The sequence below is a fragment of the Pseudorca crassidens genome, chromosome 4 (genome assembly GCF_039906515.1).
Source record: "Pseudorca crassidens isolate mPseCra1 chromosome 4, mPseCra1.hap1, whole genome shotgun sequence".
Classification (NCBI taxonomy): domain Eukaryota; kingdom Metazoa; phylum Chordata; class Mammalia; order Artiodactyla; family Delphinidae; genus Pseudorca; species Pseudorca crassidens.
Window position 1 is genome coordinate 85,988,480 of NC_090299.1, and position 25,582 is coordinate 86,014,061.

At 34.4% G+C, this 25,582-nt stretch overlaps 1 long non-coding RNA gene and 1 pseudogene across 1 annotated transcript in view; one reads left to right on the forward strand and one right to left on the reverse strand.

The window, feature by feature from the left end:
- Nucleotides 1-15,090, reverse strand: part of LOC137223773 (UDP-glucuronosyltransferase 2C1-like) — a 36,742-nt pseudogene extending 21,652 nt beyond the window's left edge.
- Nucleotides 1-25,582, forward strand: part of LOC137223774 (uncharacterized) — a 70,144-nt gene that overhangs the window by 12,392 nt on the left and 32,170 nt on the right. The gene's annotated exons all lie outside the window — the stretch shown is intronic.

Below are 25,582 nucleotides of genomic sequence, written 5' to 3' on the forward strand. Positions count from 1 at the left end.
CATGGTAGCTGCAATTTGTGTGTATGCCTCAGATTAAAAAAACAATAAGCACAACAAAACAAGGTTAGATTACATGGAAGCCTTAAAATGTAGATACAAAGCCGACTGAAAATTTGACAGTAGTGAATGATTGTTTTAGCTTATTATTTAAAGAAAATTTTGCAATATGTTTTCCTGTTAGTAATGCCAGGTTTAAAACAAGACAGCAATCAAATATCCTGTTTTAACGGTTAGTACCTTTTTTTTTACAGTTCAGTTAAATTGACACTAACATTGCCAATAAAATTTCTGGCATTTTTAAGCATGCTTTTAAGGAGATCTTCATGGAATTTAAAATAGCTGTCCCTGAAAAAATAAGATTATCTGACCTTCTGAGGAATCTGGGCAAGGGCTGATGCAATCACATTAGACTTTTCTTCTGTGAGGTTTTTGATCATTGACCCCAGAGTAAACACTACAACTGCAACTTTTTTTTTTAAACATCTTTATTGGAGTATAATTGCTTTACAATGGTGTGTTAGTTTCTGCTTTATAACAAAGTGAATCAGTTACACATATACATATGTCCCCATATCTCTTCCCTTTTGCATCTGCCTCCCTCCCACCTTCCCTATCCCACACATCTAGGTGGTCACAAAGCACCGAGCTGATCTCCCTGTGCTATGCGGCTGCTTCCCACTAGCTATCTATTTTACGTTTGGTAGTATATATATGTTCACGCTACTCTCTCACTTTGTCCCAGTTTACCCTTCCCCCTCCCCATATCCTCAAGTCCATTCTCTAGTAGGTCAGTGTCTTTATTCCCATCTTGCCCCTCGTTCTTCATGACCTTTTTTTTTTTTGATTCCGTATGTATGTGTTAGCATACGGTATTTGTTTTGCTCTTTCTGACTTACTTCACTCTGTATGACAGAATCTAGATCCATCCACCTCACTACAAATAACTCAATTTCGTTTCTTTTTATGGCTGAATAATATTCCATTGTATATATGTGCCACATCTTCTTTATCCATTCATCTGTTGATGGACACTTAGGTTGCTTCCATGTCCTGGCTATTGTAAATAGAGCTGCAATGAACATTTTGGTACATTACTCTTTTTGAATTATGGTTTTCTCAGGGTATATGCCCAGGAGTGGGATTGCTGGATCGTATGGTAGTTCTATTTTTAGTTTTTTAAGGAAGCTCCATACTATTCTCCATAGTGGCTGTATCAATTTACATTCCCACCAACAGTGCAAGAGGGTTCCCTTTTCTCCACACCCTCTCCAGCATTTATTTTTTGTAGATTTTTTGATGATGGCCATTCTGACCGGTGTGAGATGATATCTCATTGTAGTTTTGATTTGCATTTCTCTAATGATTAGTGATGTTGAGCATTCTTTCATGTGCTTCTTGGCCATCTGTATGTCTTTTTTGGAGAAATGTCTATTTAAGTCTTCTGCCCATTTTTGGATTGGGTTGTTTGTTTTTTTGATATTGAGCTGCATGTGCTGCTTGTAAATTTCAGAGATTAATTCTTTGTCAGTTGCTTCATTTGCAAATATTTTCTCCCATTCTGAGGGTTGTCTTTTCATATTGTTTATGGTTTATTTGCTGTGCAAAAGCTTTGACGTTTCATTAGGTCCTGTTTGTTTATTTTTGTTTTTATTTCCACTTCTCTAGGTGGTGGGTCAAAAAGGAACTTGCTGTGATTTATGTCATAGAGTGTTCTGTCTATGTTTTCCTCTAAGAGTTTGATAGTGTCTGGCCTTACATTTAGGTCTTTAATCCATTTTGAGTTTATTTTTGTGCATTGTGTTAGGGAGTGTTCTAATTTCATTCTTTTACATATAGCTGTCCAGTTTTCCCAGCACCACTTATTGAAGAGGCTGTCTTTTCTCCCCTGTATATTCTTGCCTCCTTTATCAAAGATAAGGTGACCATATGTGTGTGGGTTTATCTCTGGGCTTTCTATCCTGTTCCATTGATATATATTTCTGTTTTTGTGCCAGTACTATATTGTCTTGATTACTGTAGCTTTGTAGTATAATCTGAAGCCAGGTAGCCTGATTCCTCCAGCTCCGTTTTTCTTTCTCAAGATTGCTTTGGCTGTTCAGAGTCTTTTGTGTTTTCAAACAAATTGTGAAATTTTTTGTTCTAGTTCTCTGAAAAATGCCAGTGGTAGCTTGATAGGGATTGCATTAAATCTGTAGATTGTTTTGGGTAGTAGAGTTATTTTCACAGTGTTGATTCTTCCAATCCAAGAACATGGTATGTCTCTCCATCTATTTGTATCATCTTTAATTTCTTTCATCAGTGTCTTATAATTTTCAGCATACAGGTCTTTTGTCTCCTTAGGTAGGTTTATTCCTAGATATTTTATTCTTTTTGTTGCAATAGTAAATGGAAGTGTTTTCTTAATTTCACTTTCAGATTTTTCATCAGTGTATAGGAATGCCAGAGATTTCTGTGCATTAATTTTGTATCCTGCTACTTTACCAAATTCATTGATTAGCTCTAGTAGTTTTCTGGTAGCATCTTTAGGATTCTCTATGTATAGTATCATGTCATCTGCAAACAGTGACAGCTTTACTTCTTTTCCAATTTGGAGTCCTTTTATTTCTTTTTCTTCTCTGGTTGCTGTGGCTAAAACTTCCAAAACTATGCACAACTCCATTTTTTCCAGAGCTTTGCACAAACTCTTCTAACTCCTGTGAGGGAAACAGTCTTTGTTATATGAAAGTTGATAGTATCAAGAATAAGTCATACACTTTTCTCAAGGTGTCAGAATTATTAGAACATTTCTGTTTTTCATATGTTAACCATTTCAGTATACAAAATATGACCTTAAATCACTGGTTATTAGACAAATTAAAAATGACTTAAATTGGATGTTCCCTTCAACATGATAGAGCGGTGTGTGTGTGTGTGTGTGTGTGTGTGTGTGTGTGTTTACAAATTATTGACTACATGTTATCTCCTGCCATGTGCAGAGTTCTTTACATGTATCCTTTAACATAGATATATGAGAATTCTAAGAGATATGTATACATTTGCAAATGAGAAAGCTGTCTCAGTAAGGTTGAGTAAATTGTCCAAGTCTACACAGCAGTAGCTGGCAGAGCCAAATTTCTAAGTTAAGCTTGTTGATTGTAAAGCCAATGACTATATTCAGTACTCTCTATTGCCTTCCAAAACCCTCTCCACAATGTTCCAAATGAAGAACATTTGATTCCTGCTTTAAGTTAAATAGTTCTGGTGCTTCACTTTATATTTAGTTTTGGATGCTAATAAGATTATCATTCATTTTTCTGCTGAATCGCAGTCAGTATAATGACATAAGTTTGGTATATTTACTTTATCCTGTTTTCTAAATTTCAGTTTTCTTTTACTTTGGTTACATTTTCTCTTTGTATAAGCTTCCATAACCACATTTAGAAATGAGGTAGCCACATAAATTCCTGACTAGATAAGACATGCAGAAAGAACTATAATGAATACTCTGAGGCTGACAGTAATATAATAGAAATATATGACTTTCCATTAAAAATAAAAATATCATATTTAATCATGCTGAAGTAAAAATGATCCTTTCATCCTATGTTTAACTACTAACAAAACTAAAACTAAGTCAACTAAATAAGAGAAGGAAAAAAATGTATGAGTCTTGAAAGGGAAAGACAGGGAAGAGATTTATATTAAGGAATTGACTCACATGATTATGGAATTTGGAAAGTTTAATCTGCAGAATAGGCCATGAGTCTGGAGACTCAGAGAAGAGCCATTGCTCTAGTTCAAGTCTGAAGTCTGTCTACTGGCAGAATTCTTTTTTGCTTGGGAGCATTCAGTCTTTTGTTCTATTCAGGTCTTCAACTAATTGGGTGAGGCTCACCCACATAATAGAGAGCAATTTGTTTACTCAAGGTCCACATATTTAAATGTTAATGTCATCCAAAAATACCCTCACAGAAACTTCTAGAATGATGTTTGGCTAAATAGCTGGGTGCCTGGCCCAGGCAAGTTGACACATAAAATTAAACATCACACTATATTTTACATGGATTGACTTAATATGTAAAGCTATCAATCTCTTTAAATTTCTTTTCATTTATGGCATTTTTCTTGATAAATTGGCACATTTTAAAATTTATATAAAAATTACATTTTCATCAATAATGAATGAACTTTGAAAAAGCAAAGGAAATACTGGAGACTACTTCATCAGATAATAATGCAGAATACAAAATGAAGGCTACTGAATTGCTAACAGACTAAGTGAACCATAGAATAATGTAGTTAGGACAGAAAGAGAGGCATAAGTAGATGATAGTCCCGTTTATGCTAAAAATGGTATCACAATTCACTGGGACAATCAGTGAGAAAAATTCATACTGTGTGGATTGTTTATCAGGTAGTGGTATAACAATACATTCATTATTCAGACAAAACAGGGAGGTGAATGTTTACCTCCTAGCATGTATTAATAGAAAAATCTGAATGCATTAAATATATCATGTTAAACTATAATATTATACATTTAAAAATAAAATATAAGAGAATATCTCTTTAACCTCAGAAAAGATACAAATATTTTAAATGAGACTTTGAAAAGTACAAATCATAAGGTATTAAAGGATGGATTTGATTACATCAAATTTGGCAGTTTACATTTAGAAAAGGAAATTAGAGGTAATATTAACAAATATATGAAGCCATAGGAGAAGATATTTGCAATGGCTAGATCAAGGATTAATACCTAAATATTCTGTGCTATGGAAAGAATTTGTATTTCTTGCAAAAATGTTAGAATATCCAAAATAATGTACTAAGTATATGATTTTCAAAGAGGGAAAATAAGAATAATAAGTTTCTGAAAAGATGTTCAGCTTTGCTATTACAGAGAATACAAATAAAATTCAGCAATGTAATATCACTTTACCTCTTTGAAACTGACAAATAGAATAGTATCAAGGTGTAGATAAAATGTGGAAGATGTGACCACCTATGCACTCCTGATGAAACAACACATTTGTAGAGATATTCAGTGAAATTAAATGTACAACACAATTAAATATGCCAATAACCCATGATACTATAATTTAATCCCACTATTGGATATAGATCTCAAATATATGCCTAGCTTTGCAAATTTTCCTCCTAATATTCTCCGTTGTAGGATGGAGGTGGGGACACCTAATTATCCTTTGTGAGGAATAAATAAAATGTGATAAATACATAAACCAAAACTCTGCAACTCTCACAATGAATTAAATGGATTTACAAATAGAAACTTGGATATATTTGAAAAAAATCATAGAGTAATAAGAAAAAGTGAATTATAGTATAAAACAATTTATGTAATTATAAAACTCAAATCAATACTATATATAGTTTGAAGATCCACAGTATCTGTGTAAATTGAAGTGAGACGATAAATATTAAATGCATTTGACTGGGTGCCTACTGGTTGTGGGGTAATGAAAAAAAAGAAGATAAAGAAAAAAATGTAAGAAAATAAATCAAAAGAGATGTCAGCTATGGGCTGATTATCATATGGAATGAATTGCGAGAATGATTAATACATTCTGAGGCTCTGAAATTAAAAAAAGAAAACCCCAAATTCCATAATTCCACAAACTTACATTTTGGCATTCAAAATCAAATTGACATCTTTTTCATGTTGTAATGGAATCTGAATACATGTATCATATTGAAAATTCTATAATAGATCATGTGACAAATAGTGCTACTGACACAAACATTACTGAGTAATAATCTATTTTGAAGTGATAATTTTAAGGTTTAGATTGTGATTCAATGTCAGTTTGAGATAAGTAGTTCTTGTCCTGTGTGGATAAATATTATTGTTGGAATTAGGCTGGTGATAAAAGCATATGAGATTGTTGTTTTACATAGGATGGATATATATTACTTTTGTAAATACTTGAGTTTATAATTGTAAATGTTATTATAATTGGAATTGTTAATATGAATAGTGTGACTAGTGTGAAGGAGGTAAATAAGTTTATTACTTTTATTTGGAGGGAAATTTTTCACTCCTCTCTCCAACCTTTTCCTACATCTTCCTTACAGGGAAAAGATGAAAGTCTGAGTCTTACTGCAGATCCCTAGTTGGGTCACATTCCTTAGAGGATTGTTGTGCTGAGTGTTATAAGAACACACATACATGATTAACTGTGACTCTCCCTCTACTTCTTCAGTAGATGGGGCTAAAAATTTAAGAAGAAAAGACCCTGTTCCAAAGATGGGTCTTCAATACTGCTTTTTCCTTTTAATGTTTACATTGATCTGATTAATTTGACATAGCTGCCTGACATTGATAAGATTTTGGCTCAAGGGTAGAAGCAGCTGTGTACACTTTGAGTTTAACCAAATGATCCAGGCTAATTTACCAGAGAGCTCTGCATAAGGATTAAGGCACAAATGTAGTTAACAAAGGGCTCGCACTTATATATCATCTGTCACTGTACATACTCTAACTCAGAAACAGAACACAAATGTGGTTATTGTTTGTGGAAATGTTCAAGCTTTACACTTTCTCCCATCATATTCCTTTCTATTAGAGCCTCAAACCTCACGATTACTTTACTTGTCACTCTCTTTATGTGTTAATTTGCACATTCACATCGACTCGTATTTGTATGTAAACGTAGATACAGTGTACTTTAGTATCTGCTTTTTTTTTTTAAAAGATTTATTTATTTAATTTTATTTTTGGCTGCATTAGGTCTTAGTGGCAGCACGTGGGATCTTCACTGAGGCATGCAGGATCTTTCCTTGCAGCGCGCGTGCTCTTCGTTGGGGCATGCGGACTTCTCTGTAGTCATGGTGTGCAGGTTTTCTTTCTCTAGTTGTGGCACGTGGGCTCCAGAGTGCGTGGGCTCTGTAGTTTGCGGCACGGCAGGCTCTCTAGTTGAGGCGCGCAGGTCAGTAGTTGTGGTGCGCAGGTTTAGTTGCCCTGCGGCATGTGGGATCTTAGTTCCCTGACCAGGATTAAACCCGCGTCCCCTGCACCATTAAGGCGGATTCTTTACCACTGGACCACGAGGGAGGTCCCTAGTATCTGCTTTTTATAGTTAGGGATACCATTGAAAATCTTCTGGAAATATTCTAATACCAAAATTAATCATGTGAATTATTCAAACAATTAAATGTTATGAAAATACTTGCTATATTAAAGAACCCCCTTACAGCTGTCATAAACTTAGGAATCATTTTTTTTCATGAGTGTGAGAGCATGTCATTATTGAACTGCAGAGATGTTATTGTGCTTTTGTAGTGTCCCCAGGGCCCTAGTGTTCTCTGATGGGTGGAGACAGGGGAAATAAGATCCATTGGAAATACTTCAAAGCTCTTACACTTTCTGGACATCCTTAAAGTTCATACAAAAGAAATCAGTTAGATCCTTGGTGACATATAGCTGGTAAAATAAATAAATGCACAAATTCACACAAACACACATTATATATACATGTATGTGTGTTACTGGGTCAATAATAAGGCAATAGGAGAATTCTGAATATTTTTGAATTATTAAATATAGCAAATATACTTATAAGTAAGTCTCACACTATCCCAACAGGGCATAGACCTTTTATCAAAAATTATGAAATAAAATAAAAAAGGCTCAGAATATTTAAGTGATTACTTTCTGAGCAGAAACAATGGCTTAGAACAAAGTAGAATGGATATCCAATATCATTTAACTTGTCAAAATATTAATGTATATATTCATATAACAGGATAAAGTAAAAATTTCTGTTACATGATTTAAAAATTCCCCCAAATTCTCAACCTCTTCAATGAGTATTCCATATATTTCCTGACCTTACCTGAAACTCAGGTCTTGCCCTATAATCCTTTAAGTATGCTCAATCATTCTACCCTACCTACATCAAACAGGGTCCAGACAGAGTCTTAATATGTGTCCTGCTTTCTTTTGACTGACATTTCCAACTGTTTCATTTTCTCTGCTTTTAAAAAATATCCTTATCTTTATGTCTTTACTCTGTACTGTCAACTACTCATGTTCTCTAATGCCAACTGTCAGGCTGACAGGTGCAACACCTGTTCACACAAGCCTTAGACATTTGGATTATAGTCTCCTGTTCCACCCCAATTTCTGCTTTTTAACTCTGGGTGGTGTAATGTTTACAATAAACAGCCAATACAAAGTCATGTCTTCTTATTCCTTGACATCCCTAATTTAAAACCACTTCTTATGGAAAAGGCAAAACTATGGAGGAAGTAAAAATAGTTATTTCTAAAGATTTAGGGGCAGGGAAGGATGAAGAAGTGGAGCACAGAGTATTTTTAGGAGAGTGGAGAGTCTGTATGAGAGTATAAGGGTAGATAACATGTCATTATACGTTTATCAAAAGATGGAATGTACAACACACAGAGTAAACCTTACTGTAAACCATGGACATTTGTTGATATTCATGTGGATGTTGGTTCATAAAGTGTAACAAATGTGCTGCAGGAATGTGGAATATTGATGGTGAGGGAAACTGTGTATGGGAGGGGGCTAGAAATAGGTGGGGACCCTCTGTATTTTGTGCTCAGCTTTGCTGTGAATATAAATGCCTCTAAAAATAGTCAATTAGTTTAAAAATAAACCCCACAAGTACTGCATAGACCTGTCCTCTGAGATTGAAACAATGTATTTTATAGCTGCTTGCTAGACACTGCATTGTATCTTATTCAGCATACCCATATATGAAACGATCATTTTCCCTCACAACTGCTCCCATTTACTTCACCTTTGTAAATGACAATATTCACTACTAAATTGCCCATACCAAAAAAAATAATAATAAATAAGTAAAGGACTGACATATACAAAGAAACAAAAGCCAAGGATTAATTCTGGCACTCTCTCTTTTAATCTCCACCCTCAGCCTATCAGAAAATCCTATTGACTTTGTAAATACTTCCTAAATCTCTCCATTTATATTCAAAATTGCTATCATAGTGAAGTTTGGATCTTTATAATGACTTTCAGGAACTATTGCAACTGTATCTCAGCCCATTTCCCTGCTTTAAATCTTGCTCCATTCCAAACAATTCAATAGTCAAAATTTATGAAAGGGAACGCTATATCACATTACTGCTTACAAATTATATGTTGATCCTCATCGACCTTAAATTTGAAGTGAAGAATACTTAGCATTGTCCCTTTGTTTTTTTCATAACCTATCCTCCGATCATGTCTCCAGTCTAATTTCTCTCCTCTTTTCAAATCAAACAGGTCATCATTACTGAATTTCTGCCAGAATTTTACTGGGCCATCTCATTTCTATTAGATCTTTTATCAAAGTATTATAATTTCCCCACTATTGTCCATGTCTTAGACAAGATTATGCTAAATAACATGCAATTCCAAAATCTCAGTGGCTTAAAACAACAGCTTATTTCTTTCCCATGCCATATGTCCATCTAGTGAGCTGTAACTGTTACACATATTCTTTAACTAGGACTCAGGTTGACAGAGTAGCCACTCTGGAGCACACCCCATTGACATTACAGAAAAGAGAACTCTGGAGTAAGTGCACCTGACAGTTAAGTGTTGGACCTGGAAGTGATACATGACACTTCAGCTCATACTCATTGCCTGGAGAGTATTGAACAATTTGCACCAAACTCAGGGGCTAGGGATTTTATTGTTGTCAAATATCTGGCATATTTGATGAACATCATTAATGATTACCATGCTAATGTTATTAATACTATGGTATTATAATACTCCAAGTGGATAATTCCCATTAATTCCTATGTCCAAGTTTTCAGATTGAAGATCAAATACTAAAAATAATAAACTAGAAATCATTCCAAGAGGTAAACACTCAAAGAGGCAATAATAAGTACATTTAATTACCTTTAGCAGGGACTTTGCAGGCTTGCAGTGCAGTCCTCCAACAAATTCAAAATTAGGTAGTAAGGGTGAAGAAATTCAAAATCTCGGTCAGTTCGAATCAATCACATTTCAGCTTTCCCCATAATCTCACATAATGTGGTAGGTTTTCCTGAATAAAAATAAAGAATGTTAGAGGGAAAACAAACTGATATATGAGATGGGAAATGTTTTACCATCAAATTTTCTAAGAAAAATCTTTAAAGAACCAGTATTGGTCCCATGTAACTATTGCCTTTTCCCTGCAAGAGTACACAATAGTGAGATTATGAAGAATCAGACACAGATTTAAGTATGGAACAAAGTCAAAAGCCTGCTGCTTTCTCTGTCAACAGACTCTTTCAGCTTGAGCTAAGTCTGAGCCCTACTCCATGCTCAGAATCAGCACGTGCTCTGAGCAATGAGCAAGGAATTCAGCCAGTGATCCCAGCCTACTATGGTAGAGTCTCCTCCTCTTCTGGAATTCCAATTTATCTCATCCTCATTGCTCCAAAAGAATTTGATATCTTTAAAAATCAGCTTTTGTAATTGATCCATCTTTTTTTTTTTTCTGGTGTTTGGGAGTTTGCCACCACAACTAACTATATCCTATCAGGACTGAAATCTTTTAATAAATATTTAAAAGTGATTATCTCCTTTGCTATCCATAATTATAGTTCCTGTTTCACAAGATCTTGTCCTCTTTGGTGAAGATATAGCACTTCATAATAATCTGGTGATGTATTGGTTGTTATTTTGACATATTTAGCTGACAAACACTACAAAAGGGGTACCTTTCAAATGAAGTGGTGACCAAGTGAATATTAACAGAATAAGAAATAAAATTAGTGACTCTGATTAAATTATTTTTCTTAATTTTGAACCAGAGCCTCCTTTCTGAATTCTATTCAATTACTGTGGTGTAAGGGACCTTACCCAGCATTTTGGTGTCCTTTCGAAATATGTACTCTATATCACTAATAGGAGGAAACCATTGCTATCTGGTTTCTCACCACATGGCTTTTTGAATAATCTCCTTGATGTTCTAAGTGTGTTAAAGTTTGATTAGAAAATGTAAGCGATTTTGAACTGCCAGGAAGATCTATCTGCATGAGATCACAAGAAAATCTCATTAATTTAGGTTTTGATTCTGGTAATGCCAAAGGTATTCAAAATACAGTTTCATACTCAGTGTGTATCCCATTTCACTGCCTTATTGGTGTCAGCCATGAGTATAATATTATTCTCTTTGTGAAATGTTTCACTCTCATACCCTTTCATAAAAGTTTCGTTGAGATATATTTTAAATACAATCAATTCTTCCTTTTAAATAAATGACAGTATAGTTTTTGGTATATTTATAATGTTGTGAAACAATCACCACTATTAAATTTTAGAAAATCATTAATCCCCAAAGAAATCCTGTATCCATTTAGAACAGATACTCGATAAAAGGAAAAGGGAAGCAGTTATAAAACAAGAGATCACAACTATAAAGGAAAATTTTAATTTTTCAGGAATAAACTAATTTTTTAGTAATGATGCATTATTAGAGATATTTCTGTCAAAAACAGTAAAAAAGAAAACAATTTTAAAATTCACATGAAACTGAAAAAGACCCCAAATAACCAAAGAAATCCTGAGAAAAAAGACCAATCTGCAGGCATCACACTTTCTGATTTCAAGCAAGATTATAAAGCAATAGTAATCAAAACAATTTGGTACAGGCATAAAAACAGACACATGGACCAATGGAACAGAATCAAGAGCCCAGAAATAAACCCATGCATATTTGATCAACTAATATTTCACAAAGGAACCAAAACAACTCAATGGAAAATGACAGTTTTAAATAATTCTTGCTGAAAAAAATGGATATTCATGTGCAAAGGAATGAAACTAGACTCCAATCTTACTCCACAAAAATTAGCTGGAAATAGATTAAAGACGTCAATGTAAGACCTGAAACCAAAAAATTTCTAGAAGAAAACATGACAGAAAATTTTCTTGACAGAGGTCTTGACAATGATTTTTAAAATATGACACAAAAGCATAAAAAACAAAATTAAAAATAAATAAGTGGGACTACTTCAAACTAAAATGACTATGCACAGCAAAAGAAATGATCAACAAAATGAGAATACGACCTATGAAATAAGAGACATTATTCTCAAACCATATATTGGATACAGGGTTGCCATCCAAAATCTCTAAGGAATTCATACAATTCAGTACAAAAAAAATAATAATTCAATTAAAAATTAAGCAAAGGACCTGAATAGACATTTTTCCAATGAAGCTATTCAAATAGGTAGCAAATATATAAAAATGTGCTCACCATTGCTAATCATCAGGGAAATGCAAATTAAAACCACGGTGAGATATCACCTCACACCTATTAGCATGGCTATCATGAAAAGACAAGAGATAACAAATGCTGGGGAGGATCTGGAGAAAGGGGAGCCTTTGTGCACTGTTGGTGGGTATGTAATTTGTGTAAAACTATGGAAAACAGTTTGGAGGTTCCTCAAAAAATTAAAAATAAAACTACTATGGCACTCCATGTTCACTGCAAGTTTAGAGCATTATACAGTAGCCAAAATATGGAAGCAATCTGCATGTTTTTCAATGGGTGAATGGATAAAGAAAATACGATTATATATACCATGGAATATTAAGTCATGAGAAAAAAGGACAACCTGTCATTTGCCTCGACAGATGGAACTTGAGGACTTCATGGTAAGTGAATTAGGTCAGACAGAGAAAGACAAATCCTATTTGATATCACTTAAATGTGGAATCTAAAAAGAAAACAAAACAAAAAAGAAAATGAACTCATAGAACCAGAGAAGAGACTGGTGGTTGCCAGATGCCGGGGCTGGAAGATGGGCACAATAGGTAGGTGAAGGTGGTGAAAGGGTACGAAATTGCAGTTATAAAATAGGTCAGTCCTGTGGCTGTGATGTACAGCATGGTGACTATATTTAATAATACTGTGTTGTATATGTGAAATGTGCTAAGAGAGTAGATCTTAAAAGTTCTCATCTCAAAATAAAAAAAACTACATTCAGTGATGAGTGTTAACAAGTTCTTGTGGTGTTCAATATGTACAAATATAAAACCATTGTGTTGTATACCTGTGATAAAAGGAAATGATTTTAAGGCAGGACAAGAAAAATTTAACATAAAATTTTCTCTTCCATTTGAGCCACTACCCCCCCCCTTTAGTGTATCTGCATTCTACATTAACTAGGTCCCCTTAGAAGACACAAGAGTGCCTACTCAACCACCACCACCACAACAACAAAAAAACCAATTTCCTCCTGGTGCCAGCAAGGTAGCTCCTTAGGAGATAAAATTCCTTCCTTAATCCCTTAAGGGATCACAGTGACCCACTACTCGCCTTCTTGACCTATGTAAACTGTCAGTATATTACTTTGATGTATAACACTTTGTCTCAAAAACTTGTACAACTGTGCTTTGACTTCTAAAGGGGAGAACATTCCTCAGAGCTTTATGAAAAACTGTCTCCCGGATTATAATCCTCACGTTGGCTCTAATACAATTTTCCAGTTTTTTGTAGACTGACTATTGATTAATTTTTGTAGATCCCTGAAATGAATGCAATGTTACATGTTAATTATATCTCAAAAAATCTAAATAATGTAAGTAGGGTAGGGCTTCCTCAAAGATAAATAATGTCTTATGCAAAAATCATCCATGACACAATTAAATGAATGCTTTTCAAATAAAAAAAATCAAAAGGAAAAACAAAGGGGGTAAACAGACTTGCTTAAACAGAGAAAAACTTTGTGCTCAGAGTAAAAGCTCACTAGTTGACCTCTAATGCAATTTAAAATAGAACAACAGCAACAAGAAAATAATAGGTTAAAAGTTTAAAAACATGGTCCTTTAGGGAAAAATCTTCCTTTTTTCTCCTTTGGAAAACAAGAGCAGATGAAACGAAGCTATATTTATTTATTTATTTTCTAGTTTCATGCTCACCACATGCCAAGCTCTGCAACCAACTAACCAAGCCCTGATAGAATGCAAACAGAAAGTCTGAGAAACAGCACATTAATCAGAAAGAAAACAGACTGTGTACCAGAAGTAAACAAGAGAGTAGTCCAAGGTTATGGAAATTAAGCACAGTGTCAGATTTGGGTTTTCCAGTTACTTCAAAAAAACCTAGGGGCATCAGTCAGGATTTATGCATAGGTATATAGAATATTCCTTCTTTGATATATTGTCAGTACTCAATCATATAAAACAAAACAAAAAAGAGAAAAAAAGGAAAAAAAGAGAAAAAAAAAGAGAAAAGAAAAAAAAATTATTATTTTTTCATTCAATATAGTTAAGCAAGAGGAGCTTGGGTTCTCTCTTAAAAACACTTTTTTGTAAGTTTTCATACAGTCAGATAAATATTTGCATTTTACATATGAAATAAGAATCATTACATGCACATTTCTCTTACCTAAAACCTTGCTGTAATACTTATCCCATTCCAGAAATATATCATATGAATATAACATTTCATTCATTGCATAGAAAAACCAATTCTTCAGCCTCTGTATAAAAGTCACGTTGTCTGTCAGTACTGATGTGATGCCAGGAACATATGAAGAAGGTATAAGATGCTCAGCACACAATCTCTCAATGACATTCCCATAAGAAAACCAAAAATAATATATAAATGGGATATTGAGGAGTTCAGCCACTGATTCCCCACAAAAGCTTAAAGGGTCATCAATACAGATATCAAACTTAGCTGCCAGTAGCCTGTTGAGTAACTCCTTGTTTGTGATAGCACTGTCACATACTCATTTGTCTGATGTTAATAAACTGCTGATCATTTTTGTTAGTTTTTCTTGCAAGTCCCACCATGAAAGTTTCGGCACTTCAAAAGAAATTGTATAGAGACCAGTATCAAATTCTTCCATGAAAGCTTCTTTAGTTACTGGAAGTTGGAGGATCTCCACATTGAAGGGAATCTTGGTATGATCAAGCAGAAGGCTTGGTGAAGGTACCAGGATGGTTATCTCATGTGTGTGAAGGAGGAGTTCTTCCAGAATAACTTTTAAATTAATCCAGTGACTAAAATCCTCAGGCCATACAAGTACTTTCCCAGTCCTTCCAGAGTCAAAGAGACATAGATGCAGCCTGAAAAGGACACAGAAGCCTTTCACAGTCTTCATGATTAACTCTTGCTCAAACTAAATCTTATCCATTTTATTTTATTTTATAGTAGGCTGGGTTGAACTTTGAATTGTGTACTTGTAAATCAACCATATGTCACTTAAAAAATAAATTAATTAATTTAAAAGAAAATGATTAAAATGCAATGCAACTGCTGTGATGGAAAAAAAAAAGTCGATGAAGTCAATAATATATTAAGGAAAAAAAAAAAAACAAGTGAGAATTTCCAAACTTCTTTTGGATGATATCAAAATAAAGAGGCTTAAAGTTAAAGACAAATCCATAATAAATTCTTGGTAATGTTAAAAAAATCCATCATCATGTGATGCATACTCAATTAAAACTAGATTTTTTGGAATTTTTCTCTGGTTTTCTTTGAATGTCCGTTTGAAAAGAGTGGTCTCTCTAGTATTTCTCTTACTGATAATTATGCTAGGTATTCTACATAGGAAAGAGACAAACACTTCCTGCCAGAAAAATAAAATATGTCGAGTTTAAGAGCTGTTAAGGCAAGGAGAATTTAATATAAATATTCTGATGCTAAATAAAGTGCCAGTTTGGCTATATCACAGCTATCTTTAAGAAAAATATCTTTTTACTATTACTGTGGATATGAATCAAATTCTGCTTCTAGGTGAGATTAATGTTATGTTGTGAAGAGATAACTTAGAATGGAGAAGGTAGATCATGAATAAGAAATCTTGATTATCTTACGCTTCCTTCTAGTGTATCCACTTCTCTTTTCTTTGCTTTCTTGTTCTAAGATTCTTCTTATAGTGTAAAATTCCCTTTTTTTTTTTTGGCTTGGATCTTCACAACTGGAAGCCACTACTCCATGTAGAAATGGAAACAATTATATTTAGGATCATAACTTCATCTATAGTCCTTTTGCTTAAAATGTTGATTTTCCTCAAGTTATTAATCAATAGGAATATAGGATGATAATAACATTATCATAAGAATAATTGACTAATAATAAAAATATAATTGCATAATTATTCAATTTCCTACTATAACTTTAAATTCTACCTCCAAATGATAAGCCAATCTATTTTCATTTGCAGTCTTCACTATCATCAATCTAACCCTATTCAGTTTCATATCTAATCTGGACTTACTGAAGTACCCTTCCAATATCACTTCTTCAACTTCTGCACACCTGCAACTTACTCTCCATAGAGAAACTTTTCTGATTTTCAAAAAAATTCTATTTCAGAAAATATCATACTTGAGCAAAATGGTTTAATAACTTTCTCTTATATGTACATTAAAATCTATACTCTTTGAAATGGCCCACAAGACCCTAGTTTTCTAATCTTATGTTGTTTCACTTTCCCCCTTCATTGATATCAGCTTCCTTTAAACTTTCCATGATAAGAATTTCTTTCCTGTAGTGACAGCATCAAGATTGTAGAAGGAGATCTCTACTGTCATCCACACAGAATATTGATATTGGCAGTCATCCAGGGATGAACGTAAGTTTCTGGGAGTCCGGTGGAGAAGTTTTATCCCACCATTGGAGCAAATCATTCCAAGAACAGATTCATTGAAGAGGGTAAGAAAACAATTTCACTTTGCCTGTGTCATTCCTTCCACAGGGCATTATGGACCAGTTCCAGGAAAGTCCCTTGTAAGAACTTCTTCTTTAGGAGAACTGTAATTTCTCCTACAGTGGAAAGTGAAATCTTATGAGTACTTGGTTTCCCCAGCAATAAGGGATGTCCACTTCTTTCTCACCTTTCCCAGATTACTGAGGTGATCTGCAAAGCTAAGGAGATAGGAGAGGCTGGGATCATCACCAGGCCTTAGAACTTATCAAAGCAAGGCTAGTAACCACTCTGTGGTTCTTCCTTCTAAACAATTTCTGGACTCCATTAGGAAGCCTGCCCACCATCTTCTTGGGACAACTCATCAGAAGACTGCTCTGTGGGGCCACAGACTCCCCCAATGCTTTGTGCTCCTTTACTAAACTCTGCTTCTCCTTCTCCCTGACCCACAGAGCTGTCTCCAGCTGTACACTGCCATGGAGAATAAGAGTAAGCAAGTGCAGAAACCATATCTGTAGGACTGGGATAAGACTCACAAACTTGAACATTTCAGGACTCTACACTAGGGAAAACAAATTGGAGACCCTCAACACACAGCTTCCATTGTGGAATCAAAAGAAGGCATACAACCTGAAGAAATCCCCCTAAAGAGGGAAAAAGCAATGTGGAACAGACATATCCATAAGAAAGGTCTGAGAAAGTCTCAGATTTTCTAGTCAGACTGAGAGGTGAAAGCATTTCTGTCCCAAAGCCAGTCAGTAACGATTGTGTGAGGTAACTGATGCTTTATGTGCAAACACCAACACAAGCCTTTAAGGAACATAAAAAATTAAGGAAACATGACATCACCAAAGGAACACAATAACTTTCCAGCAACAAATTACAAAGAAATACAGATCTATGAATTCCCTGAGAAGAATTTTAAATAATTTTTAAAGGAAGCTAAGAGAGCTGTGAGAGAACACAGACAATGAAATACAGCTCAGTGAAATCAAGAATACAATACATGAACAAAATGAAACATTCAACACAGACAGAAATCATAAAAAGAAACAAAAATGAAACAGGAAAAATTATAGACCATATTTTTCTAAAAATAACACAACAATGAAAAGAAACAAACAACATACCCCAGAAATCCTGGAGCTAAAGAATGCAATGAATGGAATGAAAAATGAATACAGAGCCTCAAGAGCAGACTCAGTGAAGCAGAAAAAAGAATCTGTGAGCTCAAAGACAAGTCATTGGAAATTATCTAGTCAGAAGATAAAAAGGAAAAAAGACTAAAAAAGAGTGCTGGAGGCTTATGTGAAGAACGGGACACCTTAAAGTTAAACAATACTTGCATTATTGGATTCTCAGCAGGAGAAGAGAGGGAACAAGGTGCAGAAAGCTTAATTTAAGAAATAATAGCTAAAACTTCTCAAGCTGGGGGAGGAATATGGACTTCCAGGTACATGAAACTCAGAGGTTCCCACACAGAATCACCAAAGAGAAGACTTAACCAAGACATATGATAATCAAATTCTCAATAGTTAAGAACAAAGAGCAAAGGGAGAAAAATACCAAACCAGCAAGAGAGAAAAAAACAACTCACTTCATACAAGGGAACTCCCCATAGAGATATTATTAAATTTCTCAGCAGAAACTTTGCAGACCAGGACAGATTTGGTTGGTATATTAAAAGTTCCAAAAGAAAAAAACCTATGATCCTGAAATATTTTATGTGAAAATGATGTCCTTCAGAAATAAAGGAATGATACTTTCCCATACAAACAAAAGCTGAAATGGTAGAAAACTCAGACCAATATCTCTGATGAATATAGATGTCAATTTTTTTCAACAAGACATTAGCAAACCAAATTCAACAGCACAAAAAAGGGACCATACACTGTGATCAAATAAGATTTATCTCTGGGATTCAAGGATGGGTCAACATACATAAATCAGTATTATGATACACAATATTGACAGAATGAAAAATAAAACTCATATGAGCATATTATAGACACAAAAATTTTGAAAAAAATATAACATCTTTTCATGATAAAAATGCTTAACAAGTTAGGAATAAAAAGAACATGACTCAACATGATAAAGGCAATCTATGCAAACCCACAGCTAACATCATACATAACAGTGAAAGTGACAGCTTTTCCTCTGGGATTTCATCAGGAATAACACATGTGCTCTATTCAATACTGTACTAGAAGTCCTGGCTAGAGCAATCAGTCAAAACAAGGAAATAAAAGGCACCCAAATTGGAAAGAAAGAAGTAAAATTGCATTTCTTTGCAGATGATATTATCTTTTATATAGGAAATTATAAAGACTACCAAAAAGTTTTTAGAAGTGACCAGTGAATTCAGTGTATTTGCAGAGTACAAGTCAATGTACAGAAATGGGTTGTATTTCTATACACTAACAACAGAACATCTCAAAAAAGAACAAAGAAAACAACTCCATCCAAAATAGCTCAAAAAGAATAAATGTTTAGGAGTAAATTTACCTAGGATGTGAAAGTTCTGTACAGCAAAAATTATGACTTATTTGAAATAAACAGAAGAAGACACAGAAAGTTGGAATGATTCCCATATTCATGGATTAGTAGAATTAATATTGTTAAAATATCCATACTATCCAAAACCTTCTGTATTCAACGCAATTGATGTAAAAATTCCAAGGCATCTTCACAAAAATAAGAAACACAATCCTAATATTTATATGGAGCCACAATATAATTGCCAAAGTAATCCTGAGAAAGAAGGACAAAGCTAGAAGGCTCACACTTCCTGACTTCAAATTATGTTACAAAGCTATAGTAATCAAAACAGTATGACACTGGCATAAAGTATGCATGTAGACCAATGGAACAGAATTGAGAGTTTAAAACAAAAAAAGCTTTGACTATAAGGTTAACTCATATTTTATATGGGATCCAATAACACTAAATGGGGAAATGATAGTTTCTTTTATAAATGGGGATAGAAAACTGGATAACCACATGCCAAATAATTAAACTGGACCCCTATCCTACATCACTCACAAAATTTAGCATGCAATTGATAGAGACTTAAACATAACAAAAACTGAAAGCATTCATAGAAGAATAGATAGGAGAAATGCTCTTTGACTTTGGTCTTGGCATTGATTTTTTTTGATTGACACCAGAAGCACAGCAACCACAGCAAAAATAAACAAGTGGGACTATATCAAACTAATAAGTTCTACACAGGAAGAATAAAAATAAACAAAATAAAAGGCAACCTACAGAATGGGAGAAAATATTTGCAAATCATATATCTGATAAGGCATTAATATCCAAACTACATAAAGAACTCTATACTTAATAGTTTAAAAAATCTGTTTTAAAATGGGTAGACACATTGAATAATTTTCCCAAAGAATATATATTATAAATCACCAAGAGGTATGTGAAGATGTGCTCAACATTTCTAACCATCACAGAAATGCAAACCAAAGCCACAATGATCTATCACCTCACATCTGTTAGAATAGCTATTATCAAGTACAAGACACAAGAAGTATTTGTGACCATATGGACAAAAGAGAACTCTAGTGTACTATTTGGGGGAATGTAAATTAGTACAGCTACTATGGAAAACAGTATGGAGGTTTTGTGAAAAAAAAAAATAGAGCTACACATATTTAGCAATTCTCCTTCTGGGTACATATCCAATGGAAGTGGAAACAGGATCTTACAGCGATATCTGCACTCATGTTCATTTTAGCATTAATAACTACAGCCAAGATATAGAAATAATCTAAGTGTCCATCAATAGATGAATGGGCAAACTGATGTGATATATGTATACAATAGAAGATTAGTTAGCTATGAGAAAGAAGGAAATCTTTCCATCTGCCACAGCATAGATGGACATTGTGGGCATAATGCTAAGTGAAATAAGTTTGACAGAGAAAGACATACTGTATGATATCACTTATATGTGGAATCTAAAGAAGCCAAACTTATAGAAACAGAGAATAGAATTGTGGTTTCTTGAAGGTAGGGGTTAAAGTGAAGGGAGAGATGATGGTAAAAGTGCACAAACATACAATTATAAGACGAATGAGTTCTGGGGACCTAATGTACTGCATGGTGATTATTGTTAATAATACTGTATTACACTTGAAAGTTGCTAAGTGAAAACATTTTCAATGTTTTCACCACAAAAAAAGGAAAGAAGCAAAGAATGGTAATTATGTGGTGTCTCAAAGATGTTATTTAATGCTAAGGCAGTAATTATTTCTAATATAAAAGCATTTCAAGTCACCTCAAATTTATACTATGTTGTATGTTGATTATATCTCAATAACTGTTTGGATATCATTAAAAATTTCTTGTATTAATGATTCTGCTGAATTATATATGTAATGAACCACAAAAGGGATAAATAACTTTGACCCACAGCCAATGAATTCATCCATTATCAGTATTACTCTCTCAATGTTATTAGATGTTTCCTGGCTTGGATGTTAACCATTTGTACTTTAGTAGGAAAAAACTAAAAGTGTTTATTTTGTTCTCTTAGTCTTAGGAAGTCTGGAAAAATAAGAGAGTGGGCTTTCTCTTGGATTTGAGTTCAGTGAGTCACTAAATTTTTACATTACAAAAATTCCATTCTTGTTGCAAAGCTTCCTCCGGTTCTGCTTCAATTTGTTTATTCAAAGATTTTTCCAAGTCATTTAAATTTTTTAGTAATTAAGTCAGTTAAGGTATTGACTCCATTTTTGTCCATGATGGTATAACTGGAACCAGACTAACCCTCTGCCACAAACAACTAGAGAACTGGACAAATTATATGTAACAACTATTTTCAGGTATTGAACAGGCATCACAGAAACTTGACAACTAAGAGAAGGGAAGCTAATGAGGTGAACCCTAAGATCACTATAGCTTTCTGACTATAGCCACTTTTGAGATTACATTGCCAAAAATAGAATCAATAGCAGAAACTGGGGGTATCAATGAGTGAAGAAAAAGAAATGAGAACTTGAGGAGAATTGACATCTGGGAAAGGAACTGCCATAAATTGGAAATTCAAAATGCTCTACACTGTTTTCTACTGAAAAACTAAGGTACTCAGTTTGTGTTGATGCTGAAGTCAATTTTCACCCGTGGCCTTAAAATATCTTGATTTTTTTTACCACTTTTATACCTCTCAGTCTTAGGAACCAATAAAATTGCTAAAATTCTGGGTCAATGAAATGTGACCTTTTTGCAGAGTCCATGTAGATAATAAGATAAAATCATTTCCAGTATTATCTAACTATTTCTGTCAGGGTAAATAGCCAGTGTGAAGGGATCCAATTTAGGAAATTGGCCTCAGTGCCCAGTTGGTTTACTCTAGCAATGATGCCCTATCAGGAACTCAATGTTTAATTCTCTTCCAAGCAGATATGATCCTTTTGACACTCAGGGAGTAGTTACATGAGCCTCAGTAAATAAGATCCCATACACTGGGGCCCATGCATAGCTTTACTCTCTGTCACCATAGTCACTTTGTTAATTTGTTCTAGGAGCCAGAACTGGGGTGGATGATGATAAAAGCGGTCTGATGTGACCCGGCTGGGTAATTTTGCCTACTTAATTGCTTAATGCCAATTCTATGATGGTTGGTCTCTGGTGAGAAATAACATGATGTCCCATGGTTGAGTGTTCCATATTTAACAGGGTCCCATAACATGTCAGGAGTTGTTTTTCCAAAAACACATAATTCTTCAGTCCAGATCTCTTTATATTGCTGTGTTGTGATTCTTCTATTAAGCTTGGCAGAGATTCCATACAGTGTCTTCTCTCACTGCTGATGTATTTAATGCTATAAGGTTTACCTAATATTGCAGACTATTACAGGCTGGACCTATTGCAGAATTCTTTCCTGCTCTGGGTCCATTCATAACTGATAGTCTTTTGAGTTATCTGGCCTATGAGTCAAGAATGGAAAAATATGCTTCCCCTAATTCCTGAAAAGGCCTACAATATCTATTATTTTTCTTTGCAGAAAAAAGGCAAAATGCAAAATCTATCCTCTTTTGGAAATGATTACCTTAAATATCTCTGATCACTGGATCTCAATTAATTTTACTGATGTGGAAGATCACACTTGAATATTCACAGGGTTTTTCTCCCACTTTCTAAAGCTCATGTGTCTTACACAGTTGCCCAACATACTAACCACTTTTTGTTCATCTTTCTGATTTGCATAGTGTTGTCAACATAGCTGGTTAGTACAATTTTCTGAAGGATATCCAGATAATTCATATCTCATTGGCCTATATTATGAGGGAAGAGAAGAAAGTTTATTTTATATAGTCTTCAGGCAAAATTGTATATACATGTATACTATTGTCTTTTCCAAGTGAATGAGAACTGTATCTGATCTCCTTTCAGATAGGGATGGCAGAGAACACAGTTACTAGAGCAATGACCTCATCCCATGTACCTGAAGATGTATGCTTTAGCAGAGATATCACATCAGACACAGAGTGTGAGAGTAGAATGAATTCTTGTATGAGTTTGCAGGATCCACTACCATTTTCCAGGATCTTTTGGTTTTGAGGGGCCCAGATAGGATGGAGCTCATCATCCTGCATTCTTTAACTCTTTAATATCTTTAATTTTCACCATACACAGAAGTGTGATCCTGTCTTCTGTTTGTGTTTTTGGGGTCAAGTAAGTTGTTTCAAGTGTTTAATGGGTTGACTAGTGGACACCCCAAAGTATGTCCAAGTTGTAACTCCCAGGATCTATAAAATTGACCTTATATGGAGAAAGCAGTCTTTGAAATATACAGGCATACCTCATTTTATTGTTCTTTGCTTTATTGTGTTTCACAAATATCAGCTTTTTAACAATTGAATGTTTGTGGCAACCATGAGTCAATCAAGTCAATCAATGCCATATTTTCAACAGCATTTGCTCACTACATACCTCTGTGTCACATCTGGGTAATTCCTGTAATATTTCAAACTTTTTCATTATTATTATATTTGTTGTGGTGATCTGTGATCAGTGATCTTTGATATTACTATTGTAATTTTAGGGGGTGCCACAGAACCTCACCCATACAAAATGATGAACTTAATCAATAAATACATGTGTTCTAACTGCTCCATCAACTGGCTATTCACCTGTCACTCTCCTGCTCTTCAGATCTCCCTATTCCCTTAGACACAACAGTATTGAAATTAGGCCATTAAAAACCCTGCAATGGTCTCTGTGTTTTCAACTGAAAGAGTTGAATATCTCTCCTTTAAATCAAAGGTAAAAATAATAAAGCTTAATGAGAAAGGCATATTGAAAGCTAAGACAGACCAAAATCTAGGCTTCTTGCACCAAAGATTTTTTTTTTTTTGCAAAGGAAATGTTCTTGAAGGAAATTAAAAATGCTACCCCAGTGAACACACAAACGATAAAGTGAAACAGCCTTATTGCTGAAATGGAGAAAGATTTCATGGTCTAGTTAGAAGATTAAACCAGCCACAACATTCCCTTAAACCAAAGCCTAAACCAGAGCAAGGTCCTAACTCTTTTCAATTCTAAGAAGGCTGCAAGAGGTGAGGAAGCTGCCTAAGAAAAATTGGAACTAGCAGAGTTTGGATCATAAGGTTTAAGGAAAGAAGCCCTCTTCAAAACATAAAAGTGCAAGGTAAAGCAACAAGTGCTGATGTAGAAGCTGTAGTAAGTTATCCAGAAGATCTAGCTAAGATAATTCATGAAGGTGGCTACAGGCAGCAGATTTTCAATGTAGAAGAAACAGCCTTATATTGAAAGAAAATGCCATTTAGGACATTCATAGCTAATGACGAGAAATCAATATCTGGCTTCAAATTTTCAGAGAACAGGCTGACTCTCTTGTTATGGGCCAAGCAGCTGGTGATTTGAAGTTGAAACCAAAGTTCATTTGCCGTTTTGAAAATTCTAGGTCCTTAAGAATTATGATAAATCTACTCTGCCTGTGCTCTATAAATTGAACAACAAGGCCTCGATGACAGCATATCTCTTTACAACGTATACTTACAGCTAAATATTTTCAGCCCACCTCTGAGACCTACTGTCAGAGAAAAGAACCTTTCAAAATATTACTGCTCACTGACAAGGCACCTGATCATCCAAGAGCTCTCATGGAGATGTACAATGAGACTAATATTGTTTTCATACCTTCTAACACAATGTCCATCATGCATCGCATGGATCAAGGACTAACTAAAACTTTCAAGTCTTATTATTTAAGAAATACATTTTGTTAGGCTATAGCTGTCGTGGATAGTGATTTCACTGATGGATCTGGTCAAAGTGAATTGAAAACCTTCTGAAAAAAACTCATCATTTTAGATACCATTAAGAACATTTGTGATTTATGGGAAAAGGTCAAAATATCAACATTAACAGAAGTTTCAAAGAAATTGATTCCAGCTCTAATGGATGATTTTTAAGCAGTTCAAGACTTCAGTGGAGGAAGGAACTGCACGTGTGAAAATAGCAAGAGGACTCAGAAGTGGAGCCTAGGCAAAAAATATACAAATCAATTTTCACTGCAAAGTAAAGGAACTGTTACAGTGGAGGATTACTGGACTGAATATCAATATTATGACATAGTATGAGTATGTTTCGTGTTTGGTAATTGCAATCATTGTTGCTTTTGTTGTGGTCATCCATTTACAGTGCTTGGTGTCAGTCTATCTTTTGTAAAAATAAAATACAGTGTGTGTGTGTGTGTGTGTGTGTGTGTGTGTGTGTGTGAAAATAAATAAATAAATAAAAAGTAATAGAACCTAAGATTTAGAAATAAATAATAAATAAATAAAATAATTTATTTTAATGTTAAAAAAAAAAAAAGAAGTGGAGCCTAGGGATTTCCCTGGTGGTCCAGTGGTAAAGAATCCGCCTTCCAATGCAGGGGACATGGGTTCAATTCCTGGTC